A 14,566-nucleotide genomic window follows, 5' to 3' on the forward strand; every position below is an offset into this window, starting at 1 on the left:
CGCAGACCGGCGCTTCCAGGGAGGTTTTGTCGGTCCCTTTTACTAGAGGGTACGGGGCTGTGTGAGGCTAAGGGCCATGGGCAGACCAGCTGGAAAATCGTGTGGTTGTGGGGAGGGGATTGCATGGAAGCATTTCACTTTGGGAAGAGGAAGAGGCTTGAAAATGGTTTAATCGGACCATTTACATCAGGAAACATGTGCTTTTTTCCAATGCAAGTTGATGTTTGCCTGCACCTTCTGGGGATCACTTTTGTTGCAACAGACATCCTTAGTCAAATAAAAGCAAACCACAGAAAAACAGCCAAGGGGAAAACCCTTCAGATCGGGTCACCTCGGTCTCCAAAGCCCATGGAGGATCCTTCTCTGCCATTGTCCCTGCTGAGGCCTCGAGCATGAGAAATCAGCTTTGGGCTGGGAAGGGACAGACTAAGAATATGCTGGTGCCTTGCTGCCACCCTGAGAGGTGAACTGTTGCACTTGTAGACATTCTACAACGTACATTTTATTCCATCAAGTGCATGCTGAACCTCTAGTTTGGGGACAGTGAAGATCCAGTAGCCACTTTCTGTGTGTTTTGTTTGGGATTTGAGTCCTCACAGTCTAGGTTTTCTTTTTATTTTGAAGATTCAAGAGCATCACACTGGGAGAACTGAGGCAGCCAGGTGAAGAGTGCTGGGGCACATCAGGAGAAAGATCAAAACCACAGAGCTGCACCTGGATTTAACGTCAGCTCCCTGCAAAGTGCAGGTATAGTTTACTTTCCCTGTTTTATCTTTGCTAAGCCTTAATCATGGAGTTGCTGCAATTCCTTGCGTGAGGTTAAGTCAGAGGAAATCCTCAGCTCAGGTCATCCTCTGTGCTCAGGTTCTGACCCTCCAGAGGTCCCTTCCCACCTTTAACCAGTCTGTGATCCCCCGTCTGAGCTTGGATCAATCCAGAAACAAGCGAATTGGGCCCAGCAGCAGGATCCAATCTGGAGGCTTGGATGAGAGCACAGGGGGCTGGCTCTGTCTGCTGAGTCCTGCCCCTCGAGCATTGCAAGACAGGGTGGAAAAATGTCCGGATTTGCATTGCTTCAGAAAGAGTTTCCATGTCCCACCTTTCTCCCTTGAGGAACTGTGTTTAGAAGTCGGAGCCATTTGACTTTGGATGGAAAAGGGTCCGTTTTGTAGCGAGAGCATAAAGACTCCACCATTGGCAGTCTATGAGGCTTTAGAAAAAAATGTCAGGGATGATGCAGGCGGAGTCGTCCCTGCCTCAGGGCTCGTGATGGGCAAGGCGACCTCTTGCATTCCCTGTCCAGCTCCATCCCTCCGCCGCCTTCCCTCTGCCCCGTGGGGCAGACAGTGTTCCTGTAAACCTTAAGCCTGTGACGGCTGCTCGTTCTACCTGCTGCAAGCCTCAGGTCCGTGGGGACCAGCACCCCCCCAATGCGGCAGGCTCCGAGCTGCCGAGCCTTTGCTGCAGGCTGACGTCCGCCGAGGCAGAGGGACAGCAGAAGCGAACTTGACCAAGATCACACAGGGGCTAGCAACCTTGCTTGGAGTAAATCCCAAATCTCCGGGCAAGCTTGCCACCTGTAGGGCCACGCTACCTCCCTTGGGCAAGGGGAAGTTTCCTGGGACAGCCCTTTTTTCCCTTTCTTCTCGTCGGCCGATTTTTTTTTTTTTAATTAAATTAAATTAAATTTAGGTAGCATCTTTATTATTATTATTATTATTATTATTATTCTATACCTTAGGCATTGCTCTGAGTCCATCGGGGCGAGTTGTATAACACGCTGAATAGACAGGTTGACTATCTGCCCGCTCCTCCCCCTGCTCTCCTCTGGCCACCCTAGAGCTACGCTGCCGTAAACGTGCTCCGGTTTCATCAATCCCCAAGCTGCACATCAAAGGCCGCGTTTGCTTAGCTGCGCGCTTCCCTGGCAGGCTTCGGGGATTAATCACAGCCGGGCCTGCGTGGAAAGCGTGACCGTGTCACAGTTGTTTGTCTCGGACTCTTCTGGTTATCTTACAGCAAAACTGCCTTAACTCTCGGCCTTTACGGACGTGCCATTTCCATTTTTATTTCTTTGGGTTCCCAGCCACAACCGAGGTTGGCTATAGGTGCCATAGAGACATAGCGGAAGGTGCCATTACGTATAGCTAATAAACATCCTGGATTTATTCGAGGTGCTGCAGAGGCTGGGAGTCCTTGGTATGAGCCAGCATCCTGCTATAGGTGCTGTGCAAGCAGCAAGAAACGAGTTCTGCTCCTAGAGTTTTGCAGCCTGGTAGAAAATGAGAAAAACGAGTGGGTACCTCCTAGGGAGTCTGAAGAAACCATGGGACAATGACGGTGGTTGCGTGATCGGTGCCTGTCCCCATCCACCCCCAGATTAGGAGCTGTCAGCTCCAGAGGCTCGCCGGCCACCCCGGGAAGGTTTTAGGCAGCAGGATGAAGGCTCTGCAGAGGGGGCTGGCACCCGAAGATGACACTTGGGAATTGCTTGTATGCTGGTGACAGATCCGCATGGGCTGTGCTTGTACCCTCAGAGAATGAGGATCGGGAGCCAAAACCCAGGCTGGATGGAAGCGAGGCTCCTTTCATGAGCTTCGGCTGCTGCTGGGGTATGGGCTGGCGCTGAGCTGAGCTCGGGGAGGGAACGGGGAGGCTGGGCTGGGCTGCTCGGCTTGCGCCGCCTTCCTGTGTGTACTGAGAGGTCTTTTCCGTAGCCTTCTGCGACAGAAGCGGCGATGCTCCAGGGTTGGGAAAGCTTGATTTCACACAGAGCATGCCATTCGGTCAGGGGTTTCCTGGAGTATCCACGTGCAGAAGCGCTCTCAGAGATCAGCAGGATCCTGGCTCAAGTGGGGTTAGAGCCCAGACTTTTTAATTTTGGGCATCATCTCTGGCAAAAGCATTAGCTGGCAGTTGCAGAAAGAAGCCCCAGGAGAGAGCAAGGCTCTGTGTTGAGAAACAGGCGCTGCCCCAAGGAGCTTGCAAAAAAGCTGGGAGGGGAAGTAAACACGGCAGAGCAGGGCAGGGATTGCAGCACCCTGCCCGTGCCCCGTCCAGCAGCCTACACACGAGGCCCTGAGCCCTCCTGGATGTCACACCCGGCGCTCCCCCACGCTGCTTCTGCATGCAGGGGCGCTGAAAGCACCCCAGGCTGCGAAGGATATGGCATGCAGCGGGAAAAGGAGATGCCATGGACGTGGGGCCGAGCAGACGTGGTGATTTCCATCGGCTCAAGGCTGACTGAGCGGGGAGAAGCAGAAGTTAGCAGGGTCGGGGGAGAGTTGGTTATTTTCTATGTGCCTTTGGTGGCAGGGAGCTGGAGCAGGTGGTTTGCAAAGCCCAAGGGATGTGTGGTACCTTCACATGAAAAGCTCCTTGGGCCCCAGGGCTTGGGGAGAGGAGATGCCTGGACCTCTGATGGGAACAGCCCGCAGCATCCCCAGGAGGATGCCTGGATACCACCAGGAGAGCCCTGCAGGATGCAGGCAGGGAGGATTAGGGCAGATGAAGCGATTGATACCCAAGGCTGCACAGAGATAATCGTGTTCCTCAGCTAATTTTAAGCTCCCAATTGAAATCCTCTGCGCTCGCCTCCCCCTCTCCCTAGAAAAGATAAAGATCCTGGGCACTCAGGGGTGAACACCCTGCCGTTGCGTCCTCTTCCCCAATCAAACAAGGCATCGAGTGTTGCCACCCGCTGCGTACACCATGGGGAACAGGGAGATGACAGGGGGAAAGGGGAGGTGGCTGCCTTCCTGTGGGTGTGTTTTCCAGAGCAGGGGAGAAACCAAGAGGGATCAGACACCAGCCAAACAAGGTGACTAGGTTGTGAGGAATGCAGGCACAGGCTCTGTGCATGTGAGATGCAGAGAGCAGATAGAAGGGCAACTGCAAAATGCCTTTGCTTCCGAGCTTTTGCTAGCACAGCCACCACACTGGCAGCTAGAGGGCCAGAGGAAGGGTCAGTCTCAGCATCTCCAACCGGGATGAAATAACGTGGAAGTGGTGCCGGTTAATCTGCAAAACTCATTGCCACCGGACACTGCTGCTGCTGACAGCTTAGCAGGACTAATAAAGCTTTTAGAGAGGTATTGGGATGGGAAGAGTTTAAAAATAGTAAGTTGTAAAACGATAAAGGGGTTGGGTACAGATAACATCTTAATGCTTGGGAGCACAAGAGGATGAAGGGACAGGCAGGAGCTTACTGCAGGGGCAGGTAATCCCCAAACCACTTCCTTTAGGGTTTCCAGAGAAGGAGCTGGAGGAATCCTGATTCTAATCCTGGAGTAGCTTTCCTCCTCTGTAAGACTCTTCTGAGATAATATTGAATTACTGTCCCGGCCTGAGCAAGGATCTGTCTGCTTCTCTGGGATGAAAAGGGTCTTGGTATCAACGTGGCAGAGCGTGGTTCTCTGGGGCAGGGTGGAAAGGCTTTTGTACAAAACTTGTAGGGAGTTTGTTGTCGGGATGTCGGCTGTCAGCTGGGGGTGAGTTTGGCCAACGAGCCTGCAAGCCCTGCGAGGAAACAGGCCAGCAACTGCGGAGGCAGCACACGAGCTTTGTTTTCTCTGGAAACCGGGCAAAAAGCCCAGGTGCCCCCAGCCTGCAGAGCCCGTGTGTGATGCTGGCTGGGGGCCTGACACTTCCAGGAGATGGCCCCGTTCCCACCTGGGGGCTTTCCCCTCTGGGTGCCAACCCAGCCCTGCTTCTCCCCTCCGACACTTTCGGGAGCAGAGCAGCGGTGGCAGCTCGGCAGGACCCCGTGCCTCCGGTGCTGGCAAAGCAGAGAAGGCTCCTTGTGCCCTGCTTCTGGCCTCCGAGTGGAGCTGAGGACACTGGAAAACTTCACTGTATTTACCAGAAGTGAGCACTCGGTCGAGCCCTGTGTTATGTGAGGATTTACGCCCCCGTGCATGCTGTCCTGCTCGACTCCTGGCCGGGGAGCTCCCGGGACCATCCTGCGTTCGGTTCAAACGCAGGAGACGAGCCGCACAAGTCCTTGGCCCGTCCGCCTTTGATCTTCAGCTCTGTCAAGAAAGATGCTTTGGCAGGAATCTCGCCCATCAAGTACCATCCATAGGCGGCTGCGATGTCACAGCCGTGACCAAGCCCTGACAGCTCCAGGAGCTGAGGTGTTGCCAAGCTGGAGCCAAGCCTCCACCTTCTGCCCCCGGGCCTGGAGGCAGGCTACTTTCCGTGGCGTGCAGAGGCTCAGGGCTCCCTGCTCCTCCGCCTGCCTAATTCCTAGGCCTTAGCATTGTCACGGCCCGGCGGAGCTGCCGCTGCTCGCCCTGGGACCGGCTGCCCGGGCACGGACCCGGCTGTGGGTGGGAGCCGCAGGGGAGCAGGGCAGGATGCTGCTGCCTGGAGCGGAGAGGCTGAAGCTCGCCCTTCGCCTGTGTGGGTACCGCATGTTGCCCTCAGGTGTGGGCACCGTGTCGGTTTTACCGGGTACCAGCTGGGACCGGAGCATCCGTGCTGCTGCTTCACCCCGTCATCCTCTTCCCAAATCTTCCCCAAAGTGCCTTCCCTCGGCTCGGGGAGGGGAAGCCGCTAGATGGCAACGTTACCTGCAGTCTGGCCGCCTCTCCTGGGGATGCGAGCGGGGCTGGGGGTGCTGCCCGGGTGGGGGGAGCTCATGGGGGACCCTAGCGAGATACTGCAAATCGCCTCGATTCCAGGGCATTGCTTTTGCCTCCAGCAGCACGCTGGCTGCAGCGCCACGAAGCATCCCACCACCGGCAGAGAGGTGACAGCACCAGGGTACACGTACTTTACGCACAGCACTTGCACTTACATGTGTTTCCGTCCCTGAAGGCTCTGCTTACCCACAGAATTGCTCAGGTAATGGCCAAACTGTCTCTTGCAAGCCTGGTGGGGTTGAATTTTAAGGGATGCATCCCAAGAGGATGCTCTGGTCCATGCAGCAGGTGCAGAGGGAAGCTGAGACCCTCCAGTGCCCATCCCAATTTCTGTGAGTCTTTACCAGGGCTGCTCCCAGAGTCTGGGAGCCCTGATCTCACTGCGGTGAGGGACTGTAGGCATGACCAAGTCAAGCTGGCTTTGACCCAGCCGGCGTAGGAATGCGTGACAGCGCGTAACCTGCCGGGGAACACCCGTGCCATTCCTTGCTCCCTTCGTTACCAGCGCTGCCCGCGTTATATCAGCTGCCCGCCTAGCTGAGCCCTGTTACACGAAGGGCTTTAGAAGTGCTCAGGTGAGAATGCCAGGTGTGAAACCCACCTGAGGCTTGGGCTTGTTCCCCTGGAAGGGCAGGAGAAAGGGTGCTGAGAGCCCACAGGGCTTCGCGTCATGGTGCCCTGCATGCGCAGAAGTTACTGACCTCAAGCCTGCGCCTCTGTGCCTCGATTTCCCCATGCGATGAGGCTTCTCTGTCTCCCCTAAAATAAGGAAGAGGAGGAGGATGCAAGAACATCATGGCACGGCTCCCCAAGGCAGCCATCCGGCCTGAATGGGAGTGCCGATTAATTAATCAGCCTTTACACTGAGGACACAGTGCACAAGGAAGTGAAACTACGGCGTGGTTTGAAAGAGCGGCCCTGAGCAGCAAGGGGATTTGCTGTGCACATGGGGAAAGATTTATGGGAGTCTTAAGCTGGAGCTTGTAGAAATGCAGCAGGTGAAATAAACCCCGGAGGATGGTCGGTGAGAGGGGGCAAGAGCCTGGCAAAGGGGGACCGTGGTGGTCCGGGCTGGGGAGGGAGGCAGGAGCAGAGCCTGCCGATGGCTCTGCCCACCCTCCTGAAGTCCCCCAGTCCCCGCTGCCTCCAGGTCCTTGGTATTATTTTTCTTCCTGGTTTTAGGGCTTTTGTTCCTCCCCACCCACAGCCTTTTGAACTCTCAGAACTGCGTGTTTGGAAAGCAGCCTTTGTCACAAAAGTGCCCACGCTCTGCCGGCCACAAACCTTCACCCAGTGTGCCCTGAAGGCTGCAGCCACCGAGAGGAGCCCCGAGGGTGGGATGCCGCGCACCGATCGGTGCCAGGAGAGATGCCACTGCCACACCACAGGAAGGGTAGGACGTGGCCCGAGAGGATGGAGCAGAGGCTACCAAGGATCCTTCCAGGAGATGGGAGCCGAGGGATGGAGCCTCCAATTTGTGCCTGGAGGTCCGGAGGTCTTGAGTCCTGGGTGCCTCCTCGCGTCTCCTCTGCAGGGAAGAGTGTGACTGCGCTTGGCCAAGCAGCCCTGCCCGCTCTGCCCTCTCTGGCAGCGGGGCTGCAGGTCTTTCCAGCCTCCACGCCTCCTTGCGTGACTAACAGAGCTGGCCGGCTCCCAGGGATGTCAGGACGGGACCCCAAACAAAGCTGGGCAGCCAAGAGGAACAGGAAAGCCCAGAGTCTCCTTCCTCATCATCCTCCTCCTCCTTCTCACTGCCTGCCAGCTGCCTTCCCAGGCCAAGGGTGGCCCCGAGTGGCCCCGTCCCCGCTGGCCCAGACGGGAACGGCCGCTCCCTATTACTCATGGGGATGATGCGGGGGGATGCAGGGGCGGAAAGTCGGAGTAAATGGAAAGTGGGCGCTTGCCGCTGGCCTTGTCTTCCCATCGCCGCAGCTGGAGCTGAGCTCAGCCGGCCGCCCCGGCCACCCCGGCGTGCAGCTCCGTCCGCAGCTGGGACAGGGACATCGAGGGGACGGGGAGCACAAAGCCACCACCGGGCTCCTGTGTGCACAGACACACACACCCCGGAGAAATCCCCACGTCTGTGCATGCGTGCACACACCTACAAAGCACCCCCTGCCCAGGATGCAGCATCCCCATCCTCTGCTGTGGAGGGGGTGATGCTTTCCTGCCCCAAATTACCAAAATTCGGGTCTATTATCCCGATTTCCCCGTGGCAATGCAATGGCTGGGCTGGACGAGTGAACACTCAGGTCATGGTGCCACAATTTCACGTGATTTCACAATTTCCTCCTGTGGGCTGGAGGAAGAGGTGCTTCCCACCTGAAATGCTACTCGGAGCACCCAATGCTAGTGTTAAGATTCACAATTTCTCCTTTAGTAAATCTAGATTTTCCTACCTATTCCCAGAGGTTCCAGGAGGATGGCAACAGATCGGGCAGGAAGGACCAGAGCAAAACTAGGAAAGCTAGCTGTTGTTTGCAGGTTAATTGTATATTTTTTGGTATATTTTGGCATATTTTTATTTTTGGTATACGTTGGTATATTTTTACAGAAAATACATATTTCATGTAAAATCTTCCGACACGAAGGATTTGGGCTGGCTCAGGGGGTGCAAGACTGGAGCCATCAAGGATTTCCCGACTCATTTTCTGCACATGGGGGTAAATCCAGCTGCATCGCCCTGCACACGGCTGATCCTTCCCTGTCCCGCAGGCTGCCCAGCACCGCCTGCGGGGCTGGTTCTCGGCTTCCTTGCCTCACGGCAGGGTCCCCACGGGCAGCAGGGCAGCCCCACGTCCCTTCCTCCCATCCCTTGTCCCAAGGTGTACGTGAAGTCAGCTCCATCAGCTGTGGGATGGAGGCCACCCGGCCACGAGACCACATCCAGCACCGGCCAAAGACCGAATGCAGAGTGTGGTCCCTGCTCCATCATCTCCCAGATGCGGTGGGATGAACCAAAAAAAAAAAAAACACTTCCAAACCCTCTTTCTGTGCCTTTTACTGCTCAGTGCTGAGCTCAAGGTGATGTGGCAGCTGGTGAGACTTCAGCTGCTGGTTCAGCGGGCGCTGCCGCCCCGTCTTTGTGCTGGGGGGGATTGGGTTACAGGGTTGGGGTGGGAAAGCTCCTCGGCAGGTCGCAGGTGGATTAAGGAATTCCAGTCCCCATTCAGTGCCCGGTGAAGCACGACTAATAGGGGAGCTGCAAAGAGCAAGGGCAGGCGAGGTGGGCGGCTTGGGACGGGAAAGCCACCTGCGCAAGGAGGTTTTTCGACCAAGTGCTGGCCGCAAACCTGCTCGCTCTCGCCTTTGAACAGGAGCACCCAGGGAGAGCCCTGGGTGATGGTGGCAGTTTTGGGCAGCGTCGGGAGAGTTTATGGTGGGTGGGGGGGAGATAGTGTCACCCCCGTGGTGGGGATGCTTTGAAGAGGAGGGGAAATAATCCTGCGGTGCAGGTGAATTGCTGAGCGGGGTCACAAAACCAGGCTGCGCCCTGGGCATGCGAGGGGACAGGGAATGAGGGAACCTGAAGATTTGGCGCAGGGATGCAGGCAGGTCTCTGAGGAAGACAAGGATGATGAAGGAAGGGTGGGGGTGTGAGACAGAAAGAGCTGTGAGATGGCAAGGGAGCAGCCGGGGCATTGCAGATGGTGAAACCCGGAGCCCGTGATAGTGCTAAAAGATCAGGCAGCAGCAGCTCCCCCTTCTTGCCCATTAAAGCACACGTCTGCTCCAACGGCTCTTCCTAGCCGCCCAGCTCCAGCCAGGCACTGCCCCAAAGCCTGGCTCCTCTGCTCATCCGAGCTCGGTGGCCCCTTGCTCCAGTCCGGTCCCAGAGGGTTTGGATGCTGGGGTGCCAGAGGGTGTCCCTGCGGGACCTAGAGCCAGGCTGCAGGGGATGGGACGGGATGGCATGGCATGGCATGGCATGAGACAGGATGGTCTTCCCACGCTGGAGCCTGACTCAGCACCGCAGAGACCCCAGCAATGCCACGTCCCCCTGGGGCAGCTCCCCACAGCCCCTCCTGGCTGTGCCCAGGGGGACTTTTGCACCCGAGAGCCGTCGGGGAGGCAGCGATCCCATCCACCCTGCTCCCTCTGCGACTCCTAGGCGCCTCTTAATAGGACTTTAATTATACATTTACCATCTCCATTTTTTTCTCCCTCTCTCTCTCCCCTGAGTTCAGCTTCCCCAGCGACGTAAATACCCCGCGCGTGCTGCGGGGACTGTCAGCTCCTCTAATGACCACCTGCGAGTGTGCTGGGGAGGAGGACGGTGGCGTGGGGACACTCTAGGTGACACCACCCCAGCTGGCTCAGCAGCAGTGTCCGTGAGCCTGGGACGAGCGGCTGTGCCTCCAGGCCCTGGGGACACGGCTGTCGGGGGACAGATGAGGAGAGCCCAGGTGCTGCATGGCGACTGAGAGGCAGGGTTGGTCCTGTGCAGCAGGATGATGCTACCAGGCGGCTGGTAGCCCTAAGCGTGAGCTAGCCATCCCTACCAGAGCCACTCCGCGTGCCCCATAAGGTGTCTGATGTCCGTGGCACTGTCAGGTCACCTTCCAAAGCCACATGTCCTTCCCTTGCAGCCCTTTGCGGGAACCAAGCCCTCTGCTGCAGGCTGGAGCTTCCCAGCTCAGCTGAGCATCTCTCGGCACCGCTCCACCAGCGAGCGCCGCGGGCTCAGCCTGCTGTGAACCAGGGGGGAGGATTGGGCCCTTTCCTGCTGCCGGGCAAGACCCCAACTCCCCTCTTCAGGCAAAAACTCACACTGATAGTTTTGCTGAAGTCGAGCCTGGGAATTTGGCCCCGGAGGCTTAAATAATTCTTTCTAGATGGTACACTCAGAGAACAGCAACAACAACAAGACAAAAAAAAAACAACACACCAAAACAAGCCAAAACCCAAACAAACTGCAAACAGCAATATGAGAGGAACAATTTCTTTTACCACTAATTTTCTCTCTGTTAATTAGCAAGAATGTGGGGTCGCTGATTATAATGCTCTCGATGCCTCTCCAAACCCACGCGTCCCAGCTGGGGCCAACGAGCGACCACACAATGCGGAGCCTCCACGGGTCCCCTTCGGAGCCACGGTGTCACGGGGCAGAGAGGGAAGGATGGGCTCCAAACCCTGCCTGGGTTCTGGGCTCGGGGATCCGCTGTGCTGCTGCCTCTTTCGGGGGTAAGCGGAGGATGCTGCTGATGGTTTTGTCTGAGACTTGGCCCAAGTCTGCTCCCGATGAAGCTCCTTGTGGGCAGCAAAGGAGGAGAAGGCTGTTAACGCGGTGTTTCTCATCAGTGCTAAAATACAGAGCTGGAATATGGAGGATGCAATGGGTCTGACCTTGGGAGCTTCTCCCTAACACTGTGCTCCACGCTGAGGGATGGGCTGGAGACATTCATTCCCCCGAGGACTCACACGGCCACTGTCTCTGGCACCTTCCAGCAACAAACCCACAGGATCAAGTCGCTGGGATGGCTTGGAAAACACCCATTGCTCCGGAGATGTTGAAGCTTTGCCGATTTATTGCTCTTTTCCCTCTTAAAAATTCCTGAAATAATTTTTTTTCAGAGCCTTAACCACCAAAAAGAAAAGGACACTTTGGAGCACTGCTTTTAGTTAAAGCACCGAGGGACTTGGTGCGTGCGTGTGCTTGGGGTTTTGGTGGAAGGCTTGGGTTTTCGCCAAATATGGGAAATGTCAGCAGAATATATATTTTTCTCTCCAAGTGTTTGCTGAAAAGTTTCTGTTCCATCAGTAGAACGTCACAGCGGTCTTCCCCCTTCTTCTGTTCACCTGCTCGTGGACCTTTTAGCCGCGGGGCTCTGGCGTGGTTCCTGGCTTGGCCGAGCAGCGAGCATCCCCCGTGGCCACAAACCACGGCTGGATCCGGGTCCGGCTCGCGGCTGCTCTGAAAGCACTTTCTGATAAATCCAGATCCTGGGAAGGGGAACCGGGAAATCGCTCGTTTATTTTTGGCAGAGGGGGAAGGTGCAGGGGGAGGGCTCGGCTCCCCCCAGGTGTCCTCTTTGGCAGTTGGAGTGAGCACCGCAGGATTCCTGCTGCTTGGTCCCCACAACCTGGGCAACAAAGCAATTTTCTGTCATCAGCCCTGCAAAGTGCTCCCCGATGAGGACCGAGCACGCTCAGCCGCAAGCTTGAGCCCTTCCTGTCGGCTCTTTAAATGTTCAGCAAATTCTTCCCCAAAACACAAAGCCCTTGGCATGTCCCATGGCACAGCCAGCACCGCGCAACAGACGTAGAGGATGCAAGGTCGTCCACGCTCTCGCCATCCCATGCATGTGTCCGCCTGCAAGCGCAGCTTCTTCAAGGCTGGAGGGTCCCAGGGATTCCTAAACGGGGGCTTTAGCTGTCACCCTGTGGCATCTGAATGGGGAAAACAGCCCCAGCAGCTGGGGCAACCCCAGTGTGTGCTCCGCCCCAAGTCTCCCCGCTTGCTGCCAGCTTTCCCCGACCTGAGATCAGATCATTTCGTGCCATTTCCCGGCACCAAACCCCGAGGACACGGGCTCCTCTGTGGGTCTTGGTTCCATCACAGCACCTGATCCGCCCCCCCCAGGTTCCTGCATTGCTCCCAAGCGTCCCGGGCAGGGGCCAGGTTTCAGGGGAAGCGCTGCCGCTTCTGCCTGGTGCTTTTAAAACCAGGACAAAACCACCCAACAGGTGGGGTGCCGCCCCCAGCCCTTCTGCCCCAACAAAATGCTTCGCTTTGAGAAAATGGAAGGGTTTTATTCCACTTATTGATATTTTTTTTTGCTTGTAGCTTGCTTTCAAAGTGAAAACTCACATCTTTTCAGTGCAGATAAGTGTCCACAGCAGTTCTTCTTCCCAGAAACTCAGCTCTCCCTCCCACTTCACCTCTCGGATTTTTCCTCCCACTTATCCTCGGAGCATCCTCCTGTGACTGTCCCAGCACCAGCAGGTCTGCACCCAGCACCCAGAGCCACCTTTAGGTGTCTGTGTGGTGCTGGTGCGCGTGACACCGGCGGTGGCTCTGCTGTGGGGCACCCGCAGGGATCCAGCCCCGCGCTGCCAGAGGACGTCTCAGCCACAGCTTTCAAATCTCCAGCGAGGACATTAGAAAAACAAACCAAAAAAAAAAAAAAAGAAAAAGAAAGAAAGAAAGAAAATGAATAACAACAACAAAATCTGTGGTTTTAAATTCCATCCTTGGCTAAGTCCCTTTCCAGAGAAACATGTCAACATAGGCTGCAGCCAGCGGGCTGGAGCGGGATGCTCGGGGGGGACACGAGGGTTTGGGCTCCTTTGCCCCAGTGCGGGGCATTTCCCAGGGGGAACAGGATGGTGTCACCCCATGGGATCCGCATCCACACCGGGACCTCTGGCCTCCGCAAGAGGAAGGCGAGGGGATGGTCGGGTGCCCACGGGCATGGCTGGGAGCAGAAGCAGTACATGTCAGGGCATCCCCATGTCTCCAAAAGCATCGCATTAAATCCCCCTCCGCATCCCAGTGTGCCAGTCCAGATGCTGGTGAGGTGGTAGAGGAGGTGCTGCCCCTTGCAGCACCAAACGCAACGTTCATAAAGTGTCTGCTTTAGAGACCTGTGCCTGCAAGAGATTATTTTAAAACAAATTAATCAGGGTTTATTGGATCAAGTTCTCCATGGAGAGGCCAGCACTTGATTATCTCCTTGTTTAAAGGCTGCATCGAGCCATTACTAGCTGCCTCGTTAGGCTGTTAAAGTTACAAACCCTTAATGGGTCTCACAAAGGGGAAAATGATACCGTCCCAAGCGAGGAGCCAGAGATGGGGAAGGAAAAGTCCATTTCTGCAAGGAAGAGTCCCCTGGAAATATTGTAGAAAGGCTGGGCCAGATCTTAATTGGGCTTGCTTTTAGGCTCAACCTTAGAGGGAAATTACCCCTCCAAACAGCCACCTAAAAAATAATATATCTAAATCAATATTTCTCATTTAAATGCACTGCTTGCAACACAATAAATTCCAGTTCTCCTTTTTTATCTGCTCCACCCAGAAAGAGGCATCCTGCACCATTCCAGCAAAGGCAGGGATGGGGAAGAGCATCAAGCAGCGCGATTTTAGGAGCGCGGCGTGAGCAAACCTTTAACTCTTCAGTTTGGGGGAAAAAGGGGGGGAAAAAAGAAACACATTGCAATGAAAATATCATTTTCACCGTCCCCTTTCCAGCCATGCACTGACTCCGGCGCTCTGCAGCTCGCTGCTTGTAGGGTGATGTGAAATGAATGAGGGTTAAAAAGCCTCTTTAACTGGTGCTCTTGTCAAATTAGCAGGGCAAGGCGCTGAGGCTGGGGCTAATGAATGGAATAATTGATTAAATATGTCATATTTCTGCCTAGCAGGTTCACACCTTCCCCAAAGGTTTCCAGATGGGGCATAATTATCCCCCAAACTGGCTTCACACGCCAGGGCGCAAGAGGGGTAACAGTGACACGGGGAATTTCAACAGCAGAAAATTGCTCCCACAATTAATCCCAGGCACTTCATAAACTCACCGAGGAACAGCGGGAACAGGGAGAGACCCTTTTGGGTTCGGTGCCAGGCAGGAACAGCTCCCGTGACCCCGTGGCGCGACGCCGGTGGAGATTTTCAGCCCTTTGTGCATTGATGGGGGAGCAAAGCCGGCGCCAGCTTTGCTTGCTCCGACCGGGTGCCACGGAGGGAAACTTCCCCGGGTGTTTGCTCCCTCGTTTGTCTGTCTCGGGAGGGCCCAAGGGCTGAGGCGATGTAAATCAGTGGCACAGCATGCCCCTCGGAGCAGTGCTGCTGATTTACATCGCCCGGTCCTTTTTGAATTTTGATTTCCAGCCAGCGATCCCTACGAAAATCAAACCCAGACCGGAGCCAGGTCCTGGAAAACATTTTCGGTTCAAACCCAAAACATTGCCTTTATTAAGGG

The 14,566-nt window shown here is 55.7% G+C and overlaps 1 long non-coding RNA gene across 1 annotated transcript; it reads right to left on the reverse strand.

Moving 5' to 3' along the window:
- Nucleotides 1-8,161: 8,161 nt before the first annotated feature.
- LOC308181787 lies at nt 8,162-14,110 on the reverse strand. Its single transcript, XR_013941589.1, has 2 exons — nt 12,457-14,110; nt 8,162-11,728 (listed from the first exon to the last, which is right to left on the reverse strand). It is a non-coding gene; the product is annotated as an uncharacterized lncRNA (long non-coding RNA).
- Between the last annotated feature and the right edge of the window lie 456 nt (nt 14,111-14,566).

Source organism: Anser brachyrhynchus (genome assembly GCF_964034855.1).
Source record: "Anser brachyrhynchus genome assembly, chromosome: 22".
NCBI lineage: Eukaryota > Metazoa > Chordata > Aves > Anseriformes > Anatidae > Anser > Anser brachyrhynchus.